The sequence below is a fragment of the Vipera berus genome (genome assembly GCF_964194415.1).
Source record: "Vipera berus genome assembly, chromosome: 6".
NCBI lineage: Eukaryota > Metazoa > Chordata > Lepidosauria > Squamata > Viperidae > Vipera > Vipera berus.
In genome coordinates this window covers 44,507,143-44,528,906 of record NC_138208.1, presented here as the reverse complement: position 1 = coordinate 44,528,906, position 21,764 = coordinate 44,507,143, and the positions used below count along the sequence as shown (strand labels likewise).

General features: G+C 39.4%; 1 protein-coding gene across 1 annotated transcript in view; it reads right to left on the bottom strand.

The window, feature by feature from the left end:
• FRS2 (fibroblast growth factor receptor substrate 2) overlaps positions 1 to 15,443 on the bottom strand; it is a 48,463-nt gene extending 33,020 nt beyond the window's left edge. Inside the window, exon 1 of the mRNA XM_081330955.1 lies at positions 15,322 to 15,443. The gene's annotated coding sequence lies outside the window, so the exon portion shown is untranslated. The remainder of the gene's footprint in view (positions 1 to 15,321) is intronic.
• Positions 15,444 to 21,764: the final 6,321 nt, after the last annotated feature.

The following is a 21,764-nucleotide window of genomic DNA, read 5'->3' as shown; positions in this document are numbered from 1 at the left end:
CAATGGACCATTTTCAGCCAGAGCCCAGGTACCAGAGGGAGTCTTGCAGCAGTGCCTTGTGACCTTTCTTGCTGACTTGCTGTAGAAGGAGTGGCAGAGCCAGTGGGAGAAGTGAAAAAAGATTCTAGGATTCTGCCTAGAATCATTATATAGCGATAAACTAGCTAAGTCCAAACCCTCCCTTGATTGCCACAGACCTATCTAACCATAACCACATGCTGACTGAAGATTCCTGTGCTTAGCCTTTTAGCAATAAATCAGTTAAACTGAACCTTCATGTGTGGACTTGGTCTTTCGGGCCTTACACTTTCCGAGGAAATCAGCAAGGAAGATTGCAAATGGTGATTGCATGACCGCAGAGGGCTTGGCAACCCATCATAAGTGCGAACAGATTGCCAAGACTCCAGATTGCAACCATTAATAACTACAGAGGTGCTGCAATGGCCCAGGTTTAGGCAGGAGGTCTTAAGTCCCTTCATTCAGCACCGTTGTAATTTCATAAGTCGAGGACTACCTGCACAGTGCTTAAACTCTTACTTTTTGCATTCCAAAACAAAAACAAGATTAAAGTTATTTACTCTATAGTTAGGAACTATATATGGAGAGGTTCTTGGTCTACCAACGTACTGCCATCCTATCCTTTATATATGTTTGTTCTCAGCTTAAATTTTGAGTTTCTACATCCTACCTTTATTATTATTACGTATTTTTAATCTTGTTAAAATTTCACATGTGGTGTGTTTGTGTGTGTTTATATGTGTATGAAATTTTAACAAGAGAAAAGCAATACAAATATTAGAAAATAAAAAATTAAAGAATGGTGAATAAGTAAGAAAATAGAAAAAGTAAACTAAAAGAAAAAAAGATTATAAAGAAGCAGCTTCCAATCTTTTTGACAATAGTACATAAGTGCATTTATATTCTCTTTCTCTAAGGTTACACCATAATTTCCTCCTCCTTTAATTCTTGATGAGAAGGCATTTATTACCAAAACCTGTCTGGGAGAAAAGGGACAGGTTCCCCTTTCTGAGATATATCAAGCTGGTTCCAAGATGCCACAGTAGGGGCAGTGGGATGGCAGTGGTCATCCGAGACTACTGAGAGACATATCCTAATCCTTCAGACTGTCAGGAATGAGAACCTGTTTGTTCAGTTGGGCTCTAAGAGGGAATTTGTCAGGACGGCTGCTAGTGTACAAGCCTCTCTGCTGTACAGCAACCTTTCTGCCTCAGCTTCTTGACTCTGTGGTCAGGTTGGTGGTGGAATCCCTCAGGCTTATCATCTTGGGGAACTTCATCTTGTATTCTCTGGAGTGGGGTCAGAGGTAGCTTGAGAATTCACGGCCATCATGATAGCCATGAGCCTGTTACAAATTATTCAGGCCCTGACACATAATAGCGTTCATACATCTGACCTGCTTCTTCTCAGAACAGCGGCATAGCATTCTGAATTTGGGAGAGATACTTTTTCTCCCATCATGGTCAGATCAGTTCCTGGTGAACCTCCAGTTCTCTGGCACACACACACCCCTCTGCAAGGGTTGCCCTGATAACTGATGAAATCAATTAGGTTCCAGAGGGAGCTTGGGGTTGTTCCAGGTCTGCTACATGATTTGGCTGGAGCGTTGATGCCTGCCTGAAATGGGAGAGCTGCTGTAACTTTAGACTGGATCACATCTGAACAGCCTCTGCATCCTTGGATCTTGGAACTCTCCACAGTATACAAAGGAGCTAAGGGAGTTAAAGAGGGAAAGAGTTGCCTATATTGCCACTGGCAATTAACAAAAGAGTGAAGACGATGGAACAAGCTAGGGTGCAATTAGAATCTACCTCATGGTGGTAAGGGTATTGAAATATAATTATTTCTTCTTCCTTAGCACATCCTCAAACAGCCATCCAGCGGCCCTGTTTCAGGTAACCCAGATCCTTCTTGGAATAATTCTGGGGTTCATCTTCACAGTCACTGTGAGAAATGTGTTGAGCATCTGGAAGATAAAATCGCTCAGATTCACTCTGAGTCGGACTGCAGCCTTGGTGAAGGACCAGTGAGACTACAGGGCTGAATCTTGTAGAGTTATCTGGGAGGAGTTCAATTCCACTGAACCTGAGGAAGTGGACAGGCTGTAGCTTGTAGCTATTATTTTGGCCATTTCTGTGTTAGGTCTGTGCCCCTCCTAGCTGGTCAGGGCTGCTTAAAAATGGAGCATGATTGGAATCAGATTATCTTAGAGAATGTCTTCTCTCAGTTGCTTCTACTCATTTAATACAGTCAGGCAGAATAGGCATGCTCCAGACCCATCAGTCAAGGATTATTGGCTGATGAGGCACAGAAAACATGCCTTCTCTGCAATAGTACCTGCCCTCTGGAATATCCTTCTTCCCAAGAATAGGATAGCCCCAACCTTGTTGGCCTTTGGAAGGCATTGAAGATCTAGTTATTTGCCCAGGCTAGGAGCCCAGACTGTGTAAGAAGGACCCTGTTTCCTAGTTATGCTAAGATCTACAGACTATAATATTTCTTGACTGCTCTATGCATTTAATTCTTCTTTTTGAATTGTGTTTTAATTGATTTTATGATTATTTGCTACCCAGAGTCACTTGTTTGAGATGGGCGGCCATACAAATTGAATAAATAATCTGTTTTAATGAAGCTAAATTGCTTTTCAGTATTGACTTTTAAATTTTGCTATTGCCATACAGTTTCCACTCTCTTATAAATAAAAAATTGAAATAAAAAAGTTTTATCGTAGTTGATTCTGATTTATATCCAAGTCTGTTTACAAACAGGAATTACATAAAAATCTTCAAACCAATTTCCACTGCTGCATTAATTGTGCTCACATTAATTCCTAAGTCCTTCTTCAATTGTTTGCTTTATCAGTCAAATTAACTAGATAACTATCTTTTCTCTCCACCCACAACTCTGCAGGGGTCTTTTTCAGCTTTTCTGTTTAAACCTTTGGTTATCTCAGTCATATGAAAAGCTAACTGTATATTAGGCAAACAAGAAACAAATTGACTTGAACAAATACTACCCTTAATATACCTATCTTCATTAAATATAACCTAAATAGTAAAAAAAATAAGATTTTGTATACCAAGTCAAACAAATGAAGGGGAGGTACTCCTAGTAAGTCTCTGTTGCACAAAAGGCAAAAGATTCCTGGAGTTGAGTTTACCTGCTTTTTACTACATGAAGAGCTCCAAATAGTTTTCTTTGGCAACAATACAATAGTTATTTCCCATTTTGTTTTGTTTGAGCCTAACCTAGATCTCTGGCTCTCTTAATATTCTCCATGTATTTAATTTGCTAAGTTCCTTGTGTAAAGATTTGTGACTTAGACTGATTTTTGTTGTTTGACTATTTTTCCTTTTCTATTTTCTATTTATTTTTGTAATTAATAACAAGAGCAATAAAAACAATAGTGATGGTGATATATTGTCATAAAAAGGAAATTGTAATTCTTTATTACTATGACATATTATGGGTTTTTGTTGCATTCTTTCACTGCTTTTCTTACACCACATTATATGTGGTCTTTTTCTTTCTGATAATGTGTGCATCATTATCACTACAGTATAATCTTTTTTGCTTCTCTACTTAATGAGAAAATATATGAATCAAAAAGGGATAAACAGTATTTCATAGATCATCTAACTTGTACTGAAGCACTAGAGTTTGGTAAAAGCATGCCTACAAATATGTGTGTGTCTATATATGCACACAGTCCTCTATAATCTTTATTCATTGTGACCACCCTATGTATAGCGTAAGAAATGGTATAGAATGTTGTATTTTCTCTGGGTTGGTACACATTCAATCTCTGCTTAGTCGTGAGCATTACAAAGTGACTCAGGAACAATCATACCCTCATGTCTGAGAATGTTTGGAGGATAAAACGGTGGAGTAAAGTAGGCCTCATTAGAGGAGACACAAAGTAACAGTGCATTACAAGTTGTAATGTATGCAAAATATGACAATTTGGTAAATACCAGTTTTTTAATCAATGTTTCATAGTGTTGTGGAATAACGGTGAACTAAATAACATGGTCATAGACTTGGAGATTCTGAACAGAGGCACAGTAGGAAAACCGTGAGATGGAAGAAATTGGCTTATAGACTTATGCATTTATTTGGTTGAACTGTGGAGCTGTTGTTTTATCAATTGATTTAATGTTAGGAAACTTGTGCCATTTCTCCAATTCTGAAAAAGGAATAACTGTTCTGTAAATTCTAGCAAAGTCAATGCAAATAATAGTGTTCCTCACCCTTCAATCTTATACATCTGTTGTCCATGAGTTATATGCAGTTTCAATCTCTGTAATTCCCTGAGACCATATCTCATGGCTATACTAGCTATACAATAATGGAAGATATAGTGTGTGAACGAATTGCAGAGGCTGGAGTGGTGGAATATATAGTAGAAGAAATCTAATCTATATGCTATTAAAACCCTCCTGTCTAGAACCTTTAACTGAGCGAAACAATGCATATAGGGCAAAACTTTGTCAACTAAAATACCTCAAATGAGCTAACTTACAGAATACCGGGACCCCTCCCTCCTGAGAGAATGAAATTTAGGAGAGGTGGTTGCTTCAGTGCTACTGGATTGCTGTTATTGCAGGGTTCATGTTGTCCTCATTTTGAACATTCCTCAACACTTCCTGGTCATTTGCACAATCCCTTTCTCCTTTCCCACCCAAAAGCAACCACTTACCTGCCTGCTGGGAGGTGGGGGGAAGGAGGAAGGTTTCCAATACTCATTCAGCTTCCCACAAGGAAATTCAATGGAGAAGCTAATAGAAAGTTGCCACTGATTTTTTGCCTGTCCTTAATCATTCTGTTTCTCGGTTAAGAAAATATTTCTGAAACTATGACCCACTATGCTCACCAATGGCTACAATTAATGCATAGTTAATAAATAAGACTTACTAATGTAAAATGAAAAACTAAGAGAAATACAGGTCACACATGCAACAGAATAATCTGACATATGAAATAATTTTGGCTTGTTCATGCAGTTTCTGCCTTTTGCCACACAAAATCCTTATTAGATATGGTTTCCCTATCCTGTGAGCTATGAAGCTATGTTTAGCAGCTTCATTATAGCTTAGAATATTAAAACAACTTCAGATTCATAGGAATTCTCTACAATTTCTCAAGGATAATACATAAAGGTTCAACCAACCAACAGCTAAATCTTTTATTAAAGGTAAAGGTTCCCCCGCACATGCGTGCTAGTCGTTTCCAACTCTAGGGGCCGGTTCTCATCTCCGTTTCAAAGCTGAAGAGCCAGCACTTTTCCGAGGACGTCTCCGTGGTCATGTGGCCGGCATGACTAGACGCCAAAGGCACACGGAACACTGTTACCTTCCCACCGTAGTGGTTCCCACCCTATTTTTCTACTTGCATTTTTACGTGCTTTCGAACTGCTAGGTTGGCAGAAGCTGGGACGAGTAACAGGCGCTCACTCTGCTACGCGGCACTCGGGATTCGACCCGCCAAACTGCCAACCTTCTGATCGACAAGCTCAGCGTCCTAACCCACTTACTCTAGGGTAAATTCATCAGATTCTCCAGGGATAGAAAATATCCCAGATAGAAAACATCCCAGTCCCATAATACCTATTAAACCATGAATGTTATGAGCCAAAGTTTTGATTCTTCACTGACTTATTTATGGTTCTCATAAATGTACTCAGCTTGTCCTGCACTGCTAACCTTATCTTCCTAATTTGGATAAAACAGGAAGCTATGATTAATTGATGGATTGCTAGTTAATTGGAGCTTATCACAAACAGGAATTGTATATGTAGACAAAGGGGCTAAATATTCAGGCAAGAATCTTCCGTAAGTGCTGAATCAGCTCAATGGTAACTTTAATGCATCAAATAGTCTATTATACTAAGTGAAGAAATTTCTCTTGGTGTCTTGTTTCAAATTCTTTATGTACTGTGCCCCCTCCCCAATCATGGTTTTTGTTTTTCATTCATACAATTCATTAAGTTTTTACTTAATGATTTTATCTGTATAGTTTTCTCATATTGCTGAAAGGGAAAAAATGTTTCATTTTAACTCTTTCCTTTAGTTTTTATTGAACATTCCACTTCCTGTCTTTATGTTTTTCTTTCCTTTTCAGTTTATTCCATAGTGATTTTTATGCTAACAATTAGGAGTTTGCAGAATTGTTTGTACTGTTGAAGATTTGGAGCAAGAAAAATGCATTATTTTTTTAGAAACCTCTATTAATTAAAAATACCCATCTTACATTTAAAATATGCACTTAGTATTTCTTAATATTCATTCAATTGAAAGTCTATTATTTGCCTGTGTAGAAAAGAATTAAAATAATATAACTCTTCTTAATTTATTTTTTTAATTAATTTATTTTCTAGTATGTACACTCAACCCTTATAGGCTCTGGGATAGTACCAATAAAATATTCAGTATAACAGGGGAAAAATATAAGTGCATGAATGATGGGAGATGAAAGAACAGTCTTAGTAATGCAAAATAATTATACAGAGGTAAAGCTTAACAATGCAGTACAATGTCTGTTTACTTTCAAGTAATCCTTCTGAATGAATCCAAGGAAGTTCATTCACTCAAAAATATGTTTAGAATTGACTTTTAGAGTTCTGAATTGACTATGCATACATGGTAGCCTCAGATAGCAATAGTTTTTGAATTCAAGTTAATATTCTTCCTGTATTTATAGATATCCTTTTGTATATTGGTGGGGGCACATTAGATTTTTTAAAATGTTTAGTGGGATCTCACACAAAATGACTGAAATGCAATACTTTCTCTTTAATAAAATGGCTGTTGTTATGAAAGTAGAGAGTTGCAAATCTATTTAACAAAGAGCAGGCTGGAAGTGATGTTCTTTGGTACCTTTTTTCTCTTGATGGGATTTTTTAAAACCATCACTGATTACTGTTTCTTTTCTGGAAAGCGTTTTCCTAATAAAGCATTGGATTGTAGTGTAATATTGAGATTATCCAGTAGGAACTGGTATGAAAATATCTTTTAGCCCAAAATACTAAAAGATTACTCATCCCAGAGAGAATGTAAACCTCAAGAAGTCATGTGAAAAATTAAGTACATGGTTTTACAAAGCAGGACATAGTAAAAATCACTGGTTCTTAGCCGTTGTTAAAAGTAGGTAAATACAACCTTAGATGAATAACAGATGGCATTACGTGATACATCATATTTTACAAAAAGAAAGCCAAATGAAGAAGCCATGTGTGAAAAACTATGTACACCCTTATTGTTTCCATGAGTATGAAGAGGCTAAGTAACAATCAGGTGCTGCTAATCAAGTGCCCTTGATCAACTGATCATTAGTAAGTATGATTACTTCTATAAAAGCCAAACTTTTAGGAGTTTGCTGGTCTCCAGCATTAAGTGTGTGTTAACACAATGATGACTAGGAAAGACATCAGCAATGATCTTCGAGAAGCAATTGTTGCTGCCCATCAGTCTGGGAAGGGTTATAAGGCCATTTCCAAACAGCTTAAAATCCATCATTCTACGGTGAGGAAGATTATTCACAAGTGGAAAACATTCAAAACAGTTGCCAATCTTCCCAGGAGTGGATATCACAGCAAATTCACCCCAAGGTCAGACAGTGTAATGCCCAGATAAATTGTTACAGGATTAATGGCATTGCATTAGAATCTTGCAATATTCCTGGAAAGTAAATTTGCTATTACCTGAGTTGCCCCCAGCAGCATCAGCTCAATTTCTGCCTATTACATAAAAGGCCAAGAGAGATATGAATGACATACCACAGAAGTCTTAAAAGATGATGATAATAGGGATTATTAATTGAATAACAGAATAAGAGTTGGAAGGGACCTTGGAGGTCCAACCCTCCTGCTCAGGCAGAAAACCCTATACCATTTTGTACAAATGGTTGTCTAATCTCTTCTTAAAAACTTCCAGTGTTGGAGCACCCACAACCTCTGAAGCAAGTTGTTCCAATGATTAATTGGAAATTTTTCTAGGTTGCTTCTCTCCTTGATTAGTTTCCATCCATTGCTTCTTGTTCTGCCTTCAGGTGGTTTGGAGAATAGGTTGATCCCCCCTCTTCTTTGTGGCAGTCCTAGATATTGGAACATTGATATCATGTCACCCCTCATCCTTCTTTTCATTAAATTAGACATGTTCATAATCTCCAACTCTATGACCACGTTATTTAGTTCACCATTATTATACAACATTATGAAACAATTAAAAAACTGGTATTTACCAGAGTGTCATGTTTTCCATACATTACAGATTGTAATGCATTTTTGCTCTAATGAGGCCTACTTTACTCCACCATTTTATCTTTCAAACATACTCAAGCATGAGAGCTTCATTGTTCCTGAGTCACTTTGTAATGCTCAGGACTAAGCAGAGATTGAATGTGTACCAACCCAGAGAAAATACAACATTCTATACCATTTCTTACGCTATAAATAGGGTGGTCACAATGAATAAGGATTAAGAAAGGCTTTTTCAGGAACAAAGTTTTCATAAATTTTATTAAAAATAACGTTTTCGAATATGGTATAAAAAGTATAACAAATTATATCACCAAATAATTGGCATGAGGTAATGATAAATTGCCATCAGGATAAATATGCTAAGTACCACTAAAGTAAAATTGTTTCAGAAAATACTTGCAGTGGCTTGTTTTTGTTTTTAATTAGATGCTCATTAGAGGGACTCTGTCCATAGACTCATAAAAAAATCACTGTGTTTACATGAGTAATTCATGAAAAGACATCCATAATGCCAATTTAGCATTTTAGTACTATGTTAAAAAGCAAATGAGCTGCATTACAATATCCCTCAGGACAGTTACTAGGGTGGCAAAAGCTCTTTACATGAATTAACAGAATACCTTATTTAGGATAGAGGTTTAATTGCAAGCTTGATTCTGAGAACACTGCCAAACAAGTGAGATAGTTATAAAAGCAAGCTGTATATCCCCAGTAACATTCCATTTACTTTTAAGCAATTCCCATTGTAGATGTAAATGTTAAATAGTTATATACAGGTAGTCGTCGAGATACGACAGGTCACTTAATGGCCATTCAAGATTAGAACGGCCTTCAAAAGCTACATACAAACCTGTTTCAAAGTTAAGGTGGTGGTAGCACCCCCATGATCACTTCCCCTTATGACTGACCACAGGGATGCTGCAGTGCCCCCATTGAGCTCTGAGGAGACTGCTTGAGCCTGCTCTCCATGCCTCCTGGAAACAGCTGCCATTTTCATGCTCTGACAATTCCTTGCAGAAATGGTGGCTCCTTTTGGATTTTTCTGCCATGATCAGCTGGTCATTGGAAGACTGCAAACCTCTCCTGGCTCTTGCTAGTCTTTAAGAAGCCAGCTACTTGCATGCAAAGGCAGCAACTTCAGAAGGAACTTTTCAAAACTTTTCCTTGACATGTGCAGTGAATGGTCAGGGCAGAAGCTGGCTCCTTGCAAAGCTTTTTGTTGTTTGTCTGCCTTTAGACGAGTCCTACGTGGATCCTAAAGGCAGTCAGACTAACGGTAAAAAGGCTTCCAAGGAGCCAGCTTCTGCCTTGACCACTAATGCACATGTTGTGCTCTAGCCATTTTTTCTTCAGTTCCTTAATGCAGGGGTCCTCACCCTTGTATGTGGACCAGCATTGAGCTGCAGCATGCCAGAAACTGGGCTGCACAAACAAGCAAAGCCCCATCCATGGGATGCAGACAGCACACAAAATCACGGCCCTTTCGGTTCACGGAAAAACCTCTCTCCACAGAACCGGTCCCAGGTGCCCAAAAGAGCACAATATTGGAAGAACAAAGAAATACCACCAGAAGAGAAATAATTTAAAAAATACTAGACTGTGCGGAAATGGAAAGACTTTAAGGTTGAAATGAAAAGAAGAAGCAGAATATTTTCAAACTTGGGCACCTATTTTATCAATGGTTAGAGAAAAGATTTAGGGATTAGGAATTTAATTTGTATTAGTGAATAAGATATTCAGCACAGTTTTGTTGAATGATTACTATTGAATTCTGGTAAAAAAAAATCAATAAAACTTTACCGGTCCCAGGTGCCCAAAAGGTTGGGGGCTACTGCCTTCACGCAAACTGCAGGAAAAAAATGGGGTTGTTTTTTTTCTTGCTTCCTTTTGTTTCCTCTATTCTTCAGCTTGGCAATCACTCATCAAGGTAACTTCCAGATGTTGTCACCATCTTTTCAGGCATGGAGTAAATTTAGCAAATGAGGTAAATTTAAAAAGATGAAGATCGGAGAACAGAGATGGAGATTTTAGTTTCAGCACTCATTTGGAGGGAGGGGAGAAAAAGATCAACAAGTCTCCCCCCCCCCATCTTTTTATTTTTGTTTTCTTTACTGAAGAAATGTGGATTTCTTGGGGAGGCAGTGGGTTTAGTAAGGGGAAGATATTGAGAAGCTCTTCCTGAAACTGCTGCCTTGGCATGCAAGCAGCTGATTTCCCCAAACCTCAGGAGAGTTTTGCAGTCTCCAGATAGCAGCTCATCAGGGCAGAGGTCCAGCCCACAAACACATCTTCATCAGTCAGCACAGAGGCTTGTTTGGAAGCTTCTCTGGCATTAGAACATGGCACCGGGCCCTAATCCAGCTGGGCTCTTCCCCAATGCTAGGCTGTTTGGAGGCTTTTTGCTGCTTATCTCCCTCCTCTATGGACCTACCTGGATAGCGGGCATTCCAGGGTCTCCCCCACCCATGAGGTATCCTATATGCTCACTTTCAACGTCCTGTGTGTTCATTTAATGGTGCTATCAGGGAGAGCAGAGGGTGGGAGTCATTAAGCAAAGCCGTCTCACTTAACGGTTATCACCACTTGTGACTGTAACAGGAAGGCTCCATTACAGTCATAGGCTGAAGACTGCCTGTAGTCACTTAAAGTATATACATCACTGTGTCCGAGTTTGACTAGACATCACAGAATAAGGCACATTGTCTCTCTAGTGGCATTATGGTCACATTTATACAAGGTACTGAGTGGGACTGCATTCTGTTTCATCAACAGATGGGATAAAAAAAGGGATAAAGATGTTATTAATGCATCTTTTATCCATCTAGCTATTCTGGAAATACCGCTATACCAATATATACAGAAGGAGACTATCAACTAATGACAAGAAGGACATCACTTCAGTTCAAACTTTACATCCCAACACACTCAGATGTCCCACTTCAACATGCCCTCTTTCGAAGCTAAAAACAATCATACTACTGCCAGTGTCAGCCTCTCCTATACACTAGAATTCAAATCCAATTATGCTTTATATGAGATAAAAGGGAATACACAATATACAAAACATATACTGTAGTTTCCTAAAGCATTCTCAGCCCTCATTCTAGCCTGGAAATTCAAAATCCATCGACATAAATAAAGTCTCTTTCAAAAACAGCCGAAGTCAAGAACCAGATCATTCAAAGACTGATAACAACAGCCCTCTTTCCTCCTTGGGGCTCAAGGTAGAAGCATGGGAATGGAGTTCAAACTCCCCAAGAAAAAGGGAGGAAAGTAAGTCTCAACCTCACATGGCTGAGACAAAATAATATTAGAGGCAAAAAAGTGAAAGCTCCTATGGCTCCTTCCCATACTGAGAAAGCTGCCCAGATGTTATTTAACCACTCAAGCTTTACAGCAAATTGGACACATCATAAGGCATTAGTCCCCCTACATCCGCAGAATAGGAAAAGAGGGCATTTTCGCATTGTTCACCTATATTTCAACTTTTTATTTGCATAACCTAAATTACATATGCCGCAAACCCCTGGCAGCGTTTATTTCAGTACAGTTGTACACAATAAAGTTGCATGAGGAAAAAAAATCCTCCCTGAGAAATAATTCTGAGCACTCTTGGAAATGATTTGGGATATAGACAAGGTATGCAATACTAGGAAGGAATTGTTTTGGTTTCTTAAAAATTCCACAAACCATTAAATTGGAGCATAGGGATTTCTGCTGTAACAACCTCACCTGAATGCAATCCAATCTGCCACATCAAGTTCAGGGCAAGGATTTGCCAATTCATATAGGATGTAGATCCAAATAAACTAAATTCTGTGCAAATCAGATTAATGTGTATGTGTGCATACACACACAAATACAAGTAAAATAAAAGTATTTAATGTACTAAAATATTTATAACTCATGCATTTTAAAAATTAAAAATGGTATACTAACTTTCAATATTTCCTATAAATATAATTTTAATGGAATTACAATATATTAAAAATTATAGAAGAAAATAGTATATGTTCCTAATATTTAACATAGCAAATTAAAGATCACTTAAGTATTTCAAAATATTTTTGCTTTAGTCTTTCAAGAAAGCTAATAAAAGATTTCTGCAGTCTTTCTTAAAAAATATGAGTAACTTGATTTTTATTCTGCAAAAAAGCACTTTACTTAAAACTTAATGTAGACATTTTAAAAAAAATGTTCAAAACTCAACTTACATACAACTTAGACTTTTTAACTTAATTATCTGACCACTGAATACAGTAAATCTTACTAAAGAATATGTGAGATAAGATTATAGACTTGCTTAAAGGAAAAATAGAAGAAAAGTTAGGGTATTCTATTCCTATGGCTGGAGTTCTCAGACTTTGTGGTACTGTGACCGGCTAAAATAATGATAAGTTTTATTCATGAAGGAATAATTGAAGGGGGGGGATTAACTATGTAAAGTAGGAACAAAGCATGGAATGAGTCATCTTGAAAAAAAGTCAGTGACCTTCCCAATTTATTTGCAATCCCCACCCCAAAATTGTAACTCCGTTTGAAAATCTCTGTGTGAACCAAATTATGTATTGCCTATGATACAAGAAGTGTTGGATTTAAAAGTGAAACAAAATTAGCCAACCACGTTTAACTTTGTATATCGAATGTACTAATCATAAGAAGATCTCTATTCACATTAAACTGCCACTTGCCTTAAAGCTGCATACCTAAAGGAAAGCAAATCAAAACTTTTTCACTAGCCAGAGAAAAACACCGCAGGAAAATGACATAGTCTCTTCTTATCAGCTCAAAAACATCCAATCAAAATTGGAAATAAAGGCATACTGAAGGCTCGATCTTTTGTTCAAATGTTATCAGATAAAATTCCACTATTCTTTTTCCCTCAACTTCCATTCTTTTAAATTTATAAATCTTAGGGAAGGGTCTAATCTTTATTTAATCAATATGAAGCATTTTGTTTTAGCCTGAAAAGCAACATATGTATGCAGGAAGAAATGGCAGACCAAAAACAGCTCTGTGAAAAACAAAGCTGACAAATGCGGCAAAATGAAGAGCCAGGAAGTAGACCAACTCTTTGCAATTCCTCTCCAGACAAGGAAAAGATTTGAGATTGCCCACAAGTGCTCCAGACAGCTGCTCCTCCCAATGAGATTGCAAAACAGTGGTCTCTAATGTGTTTACAGTTCTAGGAGATGAGAGAATAACTATCTTGCTCAATCTAAGTTAGTACACCTTTGAAGAGAAATATGCAGAAAATAAAATTAATTTATTTAGACCAGGGGTTTCAAACTGCTGGCCCATGGGCCGGATGCGTCATGAAGAAACCACGCCCACCCTATTGCCAGCAATGGCAAAAAAGCTCCGATACATTGTGCAACCTCACATGACATCACAAGTTTGACATGTCTGATTTAGATCATCATATTGACTGAAAAAGAATCCTTTGATATTTTAATGTATCAGAAAATATTCTGAAAACCTATTTAAATATTTTACTAGGTCTATTTGCATTTAGAACTTGTTTGATAGTTTGTGATTAATTTGATTTCTTATTAGCTTGCAGGCTCACAGCAGAACACTGCATTACTGAGTTATTGTAAAAAAATATATAAGGAACCTAGGAGATCTAGAAACAAAGCTTTATACCTATACAAATAAAATTGCTTATTATATTTAAAAAGTTGTACCTATTTAAATAGTGTTAAAAAGCATTTCTTGAGAGTGTTTGATGAGAAAAAAAGTCTCAGAATGCCTACGGATTTTCCCAGAAAACTATCACATTTTGCCAGTGATAGCAAATATTCTCTTAAACAAGAAATGCTGTACTATATGGCAATCTGTTATTCTGTTCCACCATTTCTAGCTGCAAAGTTACATGAATTTGAGACATAAGGTCTGCCATCTTTTTTTTCCCCAAATGCAGTCATCAAACTGAAATAGTTATTTTGATTGTTTTAAAAACTGGGTATCCTTGCTCTTCAAACCATGAAAACTCCAAAGAATAAGTACACAGACAAGGAGCCAACTCCAGAATCTATTTATCAGCCTCAGTTTATCAGAACCGCACTTTGTTTCTTATTAATAGGGGGGAGAGCACTGTTTGTGTTCACAGACCCCACTAGGCCAGCGTTTCCCAACCTTAGGAACTTGAAGATGCGTGGACTTCAACTCCCAGAATTCCCCAGCCAGCTATGCTGGCTGGGGAATTCTGGGAGTTGAAGTCCACGCATCTTCAAGTTCCTAAGGTTGGGAAACGCTGCACTAGGCCATAATGTGATTTGACCGGGTCAGGTTAGTAAGTGTTCCGAAACCGGACATCAAACTGCTCAATGATCCCTCCCGCTTCCAGAGAAGGCTCAATCAACATCAACACTTCTGAGAAGGAGGCCCTGGAGTGATTCGCTTCGTGAGAGGAGTGCGACCGTCGAAGCCAAACTGTTATCACCCAAAGGTCTTTGAATATACCGTAATTCCTACTGGACCCACTCCGCGTGAGATCTGGAGATGATGGGCGGCATAACGTCAAACACATCTGGAAGGCACCAAAACTCAGGAAGAGCTAATGCAAACCATGTAAGCGCATCTCAAACCACGACGAAGCGGAACTTTAACTGACATCAGTTCTCGCCGACACGCTCGTCAAAGAGCACTCAGACGTTCGTAAAACAACAACAGCAACAACCACCCCAAACGCGCACGTATCGGCATCCCACCTGCCATCTCCGCTGTCGCCCACTCCCCTTCGAGCCTTGTCAGGCCACCAATACCAACAGCAACCCACCCGCCTCGGACCGCAGCCTTCGCCTGGACTCCCCTGCTCCGGTGGCAGGGAAGGGGCATCTCGTTCCCTTCGCCCCGAGCCTTCCTCCCACCGCACCGAAGAAGGGAATGGCTCCTGCTGCCAACTTCTCCCCCTTCCTCTTTCAAAGTCAAACCGACAAAGCAACCTCAGACCCAAAAACCCTAAAGGAGTGGAAGCGCCGGACGTGGCGGGGGACCAGGAAAGAAGCAGCAAAAGCGGCTACCGAGAGAGATTCCGCCCTCACCTTCTTCATGAGGCCGAGTGGCTTGCAGGAGGCTAGAGACAACCGACCGGAGTCCACCCCCGGCTGGATTAGCTGGAATTCCAGTCCCAAGAACAGCAGGCAGGCCTCGCTCTGGGCCGGACCCTGCCCAAGACAACTTCCGAGGCCAAGCAGGCAACTCCTTCCGGGCCAAAAAAAAAAGGTGGGGGGGAAGAGTGGGAGTGGTCGGCCGGTCTCCCTAATCGCGGCTTCTTCGTCTTGCCGGCGCGAGTGATAAAGGCGCGCCTTTCGCTGTTGCTACGGGACGCTTGGAAATCGCAGCGCGAAAAGCGGGCTGGAGGAGGGAAATTAAACATCCGTTGGTGGTCCGGGGTTTTGTAATACAGGAACGATAGCCCGACGCGAGTATTGGCTTCTTCATTTGCTACCCGAAAAATTTGTTTCCGAATGAACCAAAGGCGTTTTACCTGTCATTCCATCAAGACTTTTTCTGGGAGTAAATAACATCCCGCTAAGTAGAAGTTTAAAAAGTGTTAAACTGGGTTGTTCAATTAAACATAGCTTAGTTGTTTCAATCACCACATGCCATTCTCTGTATTGTCAGTCCTAAAGCAAATGACTGTTTAGCGTTGTGTTTAGCTTGTTCGTGAGGTTTACTAAATTACTGATGGATGATGTGTCTTCAGTCAGACGTGCTTTTTATTATTTAATAAACTTGATTTTTATGTATAAAGTATTCCCACAGATTTAATATAATCTGCAACTGTTAAAATACTACAGGGTTAAATACTACTTACTGTATTTGATTTACGGTATTTAAAACATTTGTATGTCTGCCATCACAGCATAACTATGAGTGGCTTACTACAGCAGTCAAACAACAAAACCAAAACACTAAAAGAGCTAGTTTAGTGTGATAAAGACTGTGTTCTAGGCCTTTAGGCAGGAAAGACACAAGGTAACTTCGGGTCAGTAACTTGCTCAGCCCAATCCATCTCTCAAGGTTGTTATTTTGGAGAAAATAGGCAAGGCATGAGGTATATTCACTTCCTATAAAAAATAAGAATAAAAATATAGTAATAACACTGACTCAAAAGGCAGCAAAAAAAACACAACAACCTAAAAACCCAGTGCCTCAATCAGCATGGGATGCCTCAAGAACTATCCAGTTTCTCACCACTGTACCCCTGTTCCTGGATAAAGAGCCAACTAAGTCTTGATTGGCCTTCCAGAAGGCTAAAAGGTGGGGGTATTCTACAAGTTATAGGTAACAGAAAAGGCAGTTCTGTGGAATAGCAAATACATTGCTCATGTTTTAGAATTTAAAATTTTGTTTTTAATCACTTGAATTAAAAAGAAATTGTGAACATGGCCGGAGTTGAGTTGGTTTGTTGGAATCTTTTAACAAAATATAGTTAGAATCAGAAAGTAAATCCAGTAATAATCATTTCTCCATGAGTAGATTTTGCAGTGCAGCTTTAAAATTTCTCACATAACTGTATCTATGGTTGGGACCTGCATTAGCTTCTCTTTCTTCCAAACCATCTCAATTTTGACCTGTCATGACCTTATTATTCCAGTCTTTGCACTCTTACAGGAAAGAAGTCGTATTGTGTGGTGTTTTTGTCATGGAAATTAGACTGCATAGACTACATATTTTCACCTGTGACCCATATTGTTTTAGTAAGTAGCCAACTCTATGTAGTTCTAAAGAGCAGTCAAGCAGCATAACTTGTTTTCAGTGGAATATATCTGTAAAATAAACTGCTCCTTATTCTTTCCCATGCCATTCTTTGGCATTCCTCTCCTATATAATTTCCCACAATCCCTGTGAGGTCATCTGAAAGTGGCACTTTTGCACATGAAAAACGGGCTGTATTAAAGGAGTATAATAGCACTCTGCCTCCATTTGAGACCTCACACATTTCTGAGCTTTAACTACCTTACTCTGGCAGAATGGACAATGGTAAAAATAAGAAAGAGTTGTGGTACCTTAAAAGACCAGCCAATTTGATTATCACATAAGTTTTCACGGATCACAGCCACTTGAGCAGATGGATGCAGGAAATTCCTATGAGAGCAACAACAGCTATAGGGAAAGAAAGTGGGTGGTGAAAATAGAATTACATTAATATCCAAGACAAAGAGAAACAGAATAAAATAATGGGATATATTCTCATGTGATGCATGGGGCAAAATCAACAAAGAATATTGTGGTTTAAAGACCAGCTACTTGCTTACTGCATGAGATTTATAAAACCCAAATTGTTTAAAGCATCTCTGGAAATGGAGAAAAATCTGTAACAGTTAAAAATTGTCCACATCTGCTACAAAAATATGGCTGCCACTCGGATAAGCTAATTTATGTTTTATTTCAAAAATCATTATTTTATTTATTTATTTTATTTTAATTCCATTTATATCCCGCCCTTCTCCGAAGACTCAGGGCGGCTTACAAACTTAGCAGTAGCCTTCATTATCAAAAGATACCAGGTTAAGTGTGGTATGAAAACATTTTTATAAATCAGATTGTCTCCAAACAACAAATTATTATTGCAAAAATGGACGTCAGTGAATGTTGATTAAATTCGAGACAAACGTTCCATGTTATGCTCAGAATCAGTATAACTCAAGTTATAAGCTCCCATGCTAAATGTTGGTAATTTAGTAATTTAGTACTGAATCCATCTGGTTCCATCTGTTGTACCAGACTTTGCACTAAATAATGGTAAATTTATTTATTTCCATACTATTGAATTGTTGGAAGAAAGGTCTTCATCGTGGTTCATCCAAGCTGGGAATAAACATGGCAATTGCTTTGGGGAAAAGGTTGTAGTTTATTGAAGAGGTGAGCCAGACAGGAAGATGGTCTGGCAGAAAAAGGACTGAACACATGTAGGGAGTGGGGTTTTATACCCTCTCGAGCCTTTTGTTGGGAGCTGCTTCCTGTACCTGTTTGAGGCTATTTCCTGTGTCATGAACTTTTGCCATGAGTCTGAGTGTGCCTTTCTGGTATTCTGATGGTGATGGGTTAATCCTATTATGTCCAAAGGTCATGTCCTGCTTCCCTGGGGCTGGGCTGATGAGGCATGCAGATTTTAGGTGTCTTTGTCTTCTTAATCTCCCAGCTGGGGGACTGCAACCTTCCTAGATTTACACCTGCATTTCTACAGAACTGGTTTCTGCTTAGGGGAGGGAGACCTGGGGCTATTAAAAAAACTGGGCATGCTTTCCTGCCTCTTCAAGATCCTTTGAGGAAATATATTTTTATGCCCTTTTAATATTTCCTTCTCTGGGGAGCTGACTTCCCACAACCCCCCCCCCTTTGTGCCACAATAGTGTGGATGACACACCTTTACTGGCACAAGATTAAAATTGATCTGATCAGGGATACTTGGTAAACAAGCTTTAAACTTTTAAGCAAAAAAGGGGGGAAAGACACTAATGGAGGCAGCAGAAAACGATCCCTGCAGTGGCTCCGCAAAGGGGAGCTTCCAACCCATAAAGTTCTAAAAATCAGAGCAAAGGTTTTGTTAGATGGAAAAGAAATTTATAGTTACCAATATTCTGTGCCAATTATTTTCAAATGTTGGATGTCACTTTTAGCTTCCAGTCAGGTTTGCACATTCCTCCCAAAATTCATCACAGCCATGGTATGCCTCAGTACATAACCACTGCCTGCCCATCTTCAAGGGTTGCCTCCTGCCCTAGCTCTTAGTTCAGTGCATCCAGGTTTGCAATGCCCAATTGAGGCTAGCCAGTATGCAAGCCAGTCTATTAAAAAAAATCTTAAATTGCACAGTGAGCTCTAGGACTCCCAATCTGAGTCCATCAGTGAAAGATATTCAGGGCTTAGGTTTGGAAATCTCTTTCCTGCTACTTCCTCAGTCAGGGCATATGAATTGCAAATTGCCTGAGGGGGCCTGGTTCCCTTCCCCTTGGAATTTGCAGGAAGTTGTTCCTACAAAGTTTTAATGACACAGGGCAAGAATCAGGCTGGAGTTTTCCTGAAGGTAGGTGAAAGAGACTATGTGATTATGAATGGTGTGTGTGTGTGCACGCGCGCTCACGCAGCTAATACAAACAAGCAATAAAAACATTCTGGATAAATTTTCCCTCCCACCAGATAGAAGTCCAAGGTGTTCAGTACTTGCTGTGCCAACTATTCCCAAATGCCATCTCTCCGTTCAACTGGCTTATTACAATACAAATGGGGCAAGAAAGAAAACTTTACAATGAGTTTCCACCCTCCCCCCATAGTCTTCCTAATTTTGTTCTGAGGCTTCACGTGGGGACCAGGGCTCATTCCTTCTTCTGCAATTTCACAGGCATCTGTGGGAATAGTAGGAATTGGGAAGATCTGTTCCACTCAGGTTGTATGGTGGCTTTTTAATGGATGGCTGGATTCAAACCTCAATTCCATGGCTCAAATGGATGGAGGCAGCATCAGTGTGCTCTGCTTCCAAAGGTTGGGGGGGGGGTCATCTGTGCAAGGCTGAAAGACATGCGAACAAGATCTCTCCCCACCCCCCTTTCTGGGTGGACTATCCCAGGAGAGGCAGACAAAAGCAAACATAGATAAGAAAAGGAGAAGCGGAGGTAGCTTGCAGGCAGAGTTTGAAAAGGCATTAATAAGGCAGTGGTTAAAGGAGCAGACAGGCAGACAAAATGAGGAAATCACAGATGAGGAAAAAGAAAGCTGGATTCTGGTAAGAGAACATAAATGAAAGATCTCACTTCTGAACTGAACATCTGCAACATGTTAGAACTTAAGGACTTGCAACATGAAAAATGCTGGGCAGCTTGAGAATGCTGAAAGCTCCAAATGATTTTAAAAGCCTAATATTTTAAGGTGTACAATTTGCCAGGGGCAGGAGAATCTACCTTTAACATTTATTCTAAAATAGACCACATCATTTTAGAGATTGAAAAATGCTTATATGTTTCAGGAAAAGGATAGACAGCTAAAACCCATTTATAACACATGCAAGAGTGAAGCTTTTCCAGCAGATGAACTTAAAACATTCCCTCCTGCTAACTTTGGGCTGTTCTTAAGAGTACAGAGAGAGAAAGGGAGAAGAAAAACAAACAAACAAACACATTTTCTTCACTCTGTTGGCCAGACAAACAGAGTGAGGGTATTTCCTTTTGGTAGCTTATTTTAAGCAGAATTTCTAGCATACTTTTAAAATTCTTTTCTCTTTGGATTAGAAACAATTAACAGTCACATTTACCTCACACACAAAGACTGACACACATATATACACAAAGACAAGAGAACAGAAAAGGAAACAGAAGTCTTAGTTTTATACATCCTAGCCATTCCCACCATAAATCTCAGTTAATTCAAATTAGGGAAGGCGCAAATCTTAAACATACCACGTGGTTGCAGAGAGAGAGAGAGAGAGAGAGAGAGAGAGAATCACTATTTCAGGGGAATCACTATTTCAGGGGTCTTCAAACTTGGCCCTTTTATGACTTGTGGACTTCAACTCCCAGAATTCCTCAGCCAGGCATGCTGGCTGGGGAATTCTGGGAGTTAAAGTCCACAAGTCATAAAAGGGCCAAGTTTGAAGACCCCATCACTATTTCTTAGTTTCCCTTTAAGTACCTTTATTTAGCCAAATTGGTTTCCCAGCAAAGCCCATTTCTTACATATGGGGGGGGAGTCCTAATTGTCACCTTTGAACTGCCACTTCCCATGTTCCCTCTCAGATGTGGAGCTCACTTTGGCTCAGTCAGATACAAAAGGGAAAAAAAAACTTCGGTTTTTCAGACGAAAAAGCATCCGGGGAGGACTTCGGTTCCCTGACGAAGTACCTTTACCTCCTTCCCTGGGAACTATTTGTCACGGTTTTCGGACTCCTCGTCAGTCCGGGTGGACCTGCACCTTTTTGAAAGATGATGAGTACTGATCCCTCCTCTTCTGTCACGGTTTTCAGACCTCTAGTGTATCTGGGAGGACCTGAGCTTGCTTTTTTTCCCCAAGCGATGAGTACTGACCCCTCCTTTCCTGCTACCGGTTTTCAGACTCCTCGTGAGTCTGGGAGGACCTGCGTTTTTTGCAAAGCAATGAGTATGAGCACCTCCTTTACTGCCCCACCTCACCTTCTGAACAGGGCTTTGCTTACAGGGCCTTACCAGCTGATTGCCCAAATCCAATTCTCTCATTCACTCTTTCCATTCCATTTTCACACAGCCTCTCCCTTTTCCCTAACAAAAGGTCCTGCTCTCTGGCCAAACCCCCATGCTTTCCAGGGTCTGCCACTTGAACAGATCCTTTCTGCAGTTAGGAAAGGCCAGAGGAAGCAAAATCCCACTGTGATTGGGGGGAAAAAAGTTCTTCTCACTCATACACACAGACATACACACATTTCCTTTGTTCCCCTGGGCTTTAAAGTTAAAATTTAGAGGTACTCACTTTCACCTTCTTTCCAAAGCAGCCCTTGAGCATAAGTCAAAAC